We start from the raw sequence: 4,025 nt of genomic DNA on the forward strand, positions 1-4,025 counted from the left end.
TGTTCTCGATCACTTTATTCTTAGAGATTATTTAATGCAGTATTTAAAATAAGGGTAAAAATAGGTTTTCAAAAATTTAAAAATCATTTTAATACATCATTTATTGCAGTTTCTATGAAAAATGACAAATTTACCTTCATTGAAAAATTTGTATTAAATATTCCTGAAAATAAGTCAAAAGACAATTAAATGGAGGTGTTAATTGAAAGAAAATAAATACAAAACGATTCATGAAGATCGATAAGCATGCACGACAAACATTACAGAAACACGTTTTAGGCATACCTGAATCCATGGCTGAAGAATAAGAACTCCTCAATATCTTCTTGTATGCTCCTCGTACAACACGATCAATGTTGGTCTGGTCTGCCCTCTTTCCCTTTTGCTTTTGGTCGTTCGTATCACTTAATGGGTCAATGATAACTATATATAGGGGTGAGGGTAGGGACCAACCCTGCAATAAAATTAGGGTTTCCTCCCCATTAAGGAAACAATACTTTAGGTCCACACATAGTAATAAATATTTCATACCATTAAGGTGTGCTAATAGAATCCAATATCTCCATAGAGATCACTTACCAATAATATTGGATTCTTTCTGCTTACTCCATCTTTAGTCAACACCACTAAACCGGTTTTTGGAAACAAATCTTTGACTATGCTAGCCCACCTAATAGGAAATCTTACATCACTTTCATTGGCAATGGATTTAGGTTTTTTTATGTTAATAACTTTAAGGGTTAATTTATCATTTTAACCTCACAAGTTTTTTTTTGTTTGTTTTTGGAGAAAGGAGATTTATAATTTAAAAAGATAGATACAGAATTTTACATACGGGTGATCCTCTTCCCTAACCAATCAACCCGAAGAAGAGAGGATAGTTCCTCCGGGAGATGAGCTACATCAAACTCAACCACCTGGGGCACATGGAGAAGACTAGCCAGAAAGTTGGCACAAGAGTTCCACTCCCTAAAATGATGATAGAAAACACAGAGAGGAATTTGCAAGCTGAGCTCGAAAATGTCTCCAATGATACCTAACACATGCCACGGTATATGCCATCGCCCAATGATCATCATAACTGCCATTTGGGAATTAGATCTGACTTGAACGCGGGGTATACCCATGGATACAGCCTTTTCCATGGCAGTCTTAATGGCCATTAGCTCCATATGAAGAACACTTGTACTGTTGGTAGCGCCTGCAATAGCGAAGATAGGGAGACCGTCCTGGCTCTGCCCAATGACACCATAACCTCCAATGCTCCCACACACTGAGCTGTCGCAATTAACAGCTACCCAATAGCGAAGAAGGAGCATGCTTCTAGTGCGGAGCCTTTGGTGAATGGTAAGCCAGGAAATAAAAAAGAACTGAGGCTGTGCATGTGTAAACCACACCAAATCGGTCCATTGAACAGCCACGTTGTGGACCCTAATAGCATCTCATGCCAAACAAAGGGAGAAAATACCAGAGGAAGATCTGATCCACACTGCTGTATCCTGACTTAGACGTTGATGCAGTTTAGTGTCAGATATCGCCACCCAATGATCTCTCTAATAGCAGGATCGCCACAATCAACATCCCAATTTCTGTTATAGTTAAGAAGGGTGTTCACCTTATCAAAGGAGTTACGCCCAATGGCCTCCAACATCCTGAGAGGCTAGAGGGCCGCAGGGAAGCCAAGGATCATGCCAGAATAGAGTCTGATTGCCGGAGTGAATAAGAAATCTAATGCATTGCACCGCCACCGGCCGAGTTCAAGAAATGTTCTTGAAGGTGCTTGAACAATTCCCTGGAAGAGGGAGGAAGAAGATTGAGTGCCTTCGCAGCCATCGGTGTTGAACAAAGCGTGTCCAACAGTTAGATGCCCATGTGGCCAAAATCCATATTTGACGTAAGAGAGCTGCTTTGTTCCAATCCTCTAGACTACGTAACCCAAGACCACCTCTTTTTTTGGGGGCGACAAACAAATGTCCAAGAGACCTTAATAGAGCCTGTGGATGCATGTCCACTCCATAAAAATCGAGACATTGTAGATTCTAGAGTTTGTGCTCACTAAAAATGCCTATAATGTAGGAGAGGTTGTTGAGTGTGAGTATGACTCTAGAGGTTGAATTCGAGTGGGACACTAACTGTCCTGATACATAGAAGCATAGGATGGTCTAGGGCCAAAAACGTATACCACAAGTGCTGCCTCCCAATGATCTTGTTCATCCTTAAGGTCATCCTTGTTACAATGACCAATTTTTCTGCCATCAACATACTCAGGTTCGACAAATGGTAGAGCATCATCACGTTCATTGATCCTATTACCAGTGAAGAGGTACGCCCAGGTGCCTAAAGGAGCTCTCGACGCTCCCCCAGGTGGTATAGCAGCAGGCAAGGCCACTGGAGATCCACCGTTGGCCATTGGAAACCCTTTCTTTCTTAGCAAAGAGGATGGGCGATTCGAGATCCCAGTATCCCAATCTCTTCAGATGCTACAGACAATTTTCACACCGTCCTTTCTGCCGCCAATCTTTCTCTTTATCCACCTTTAGCTTAAAGGCAATTTTGTTTGGATCCATGTAGTCAACCTCATTAAGTTGAGATAAGGCTGAATTGTTGTTGTTATTTAAAAGATCTATTTCTTTCCTAATATAAGGACATGAGAACACTTATGGGAGGGAGTGCGTGAACATCTTCAGTGTGGAGTAGTGTAGTCTTTTTGCATCCGTTGTGTTTAGGTGGAGACACACAGTAGCTGCCGATAGTGTTTTTTCTTCCCTAATATAATTAGTGGGGTCGAAATGGTGTTAAGGATTCGTGTACAGTTAGTCATCAGGGGTGTTCAGTCAAGATCTAATGAGAACTCAACCACAATAGATTGGAGATAAGTCAATTACTCTAATAATCAAATCAAATGCAGGATTACATAGCTTCTACTAAATTTTGGACACAGAGAAATCAACAAAGCATGATCTGTATTGAATTGTACAAAACAATTTCTAATCTATACCAAACTAAAGTAACAAATGAAAGGGACCTTCAACAAAATCATAATATCCTAGACTTATCTCGAACCACCTAGATTTGAAATTAGGTTGTGCTTTGGATGGGCGGAAACTTGGGAAGGGATGAAACTGGAGAACCAACTTTCATTTCTGTTTCTTGAGATATTTGGGTCATGGTTTTAAATTCATTCCATTGATTAATTCTACCAATTGACTAAAATGCATTGTTTAGATATTTCGACCATTTTATAAAGGGTCAGAATGACTCCTCTATATGTGTATTTAGAATCTATAACCTTCTTTTGATTGCCCCATATCTGATTCCCAAAAGTTCTTTAATCAAGGGTATAGATAATTTCAAAATAATTCAAAAGTGTATTGTCATTGTCTCTTACGTTTTTCCAAATACATATGTGAAATGATAGGATTTTATTTTAATAAAAGAAATACATGTTTTTAAAATATGCAAGTCATGATTGTAAATTTCATTTCATTGACCAAATCTTCCGATAGACCAAAATGCAAAGTTTGGTTATTTAGTTGTAATTTTCTTTTGATATTGCCTCTAGTTTAATTCCCTGGAATTTTTAAATTAGGATCATAATGATTCAGAATAATTTAAAATGTATTATCATTATATTACACGTTTTTCAAATACAAATGTGAAATAAAAAAGATTTTACCATCAATGAAATAATATATATATATATAATACTATTATATAAGTGCATGTACTCATGCTTCGTGGCTAATCTTTTTAGATTATTTTATCATTCTTTTAAATTTAAATACGTTATTATTAGTTTTTTGTTTCTTATTTTTCTTTTGTTTTTTTGGTACCCTTCACTGTCTCTCAATCTTTGATGCTATCTTCGACGCTCTCATCTACCAAAAAATATATATATATATATATTATTTCTTTATTTATTCTCCAATTTCTCTTCTCTCCCCACTCTCCTTTTTCTACGGAAAATCTTTTAGTCATATCTCTCCTATTTCTCTCTCTCTCTCTCTCTCTCTCTCTCTCTCTCT

This window comes from Macadamia integrifolia, chromosome 11, assembly GCF_013358625.1.
Source record: "Macadamia integrifolia cultivar HAES 741 chromosome 11, SCU_Mint_v3, whole genome shotgun sequence".
Lineage (NCBI taxonomy): Eukaryota > Viridiplantae > Streptophyta > Magnoliopsida > Proteales > Proteaceae > Macadamia > Macadamia integrifolia.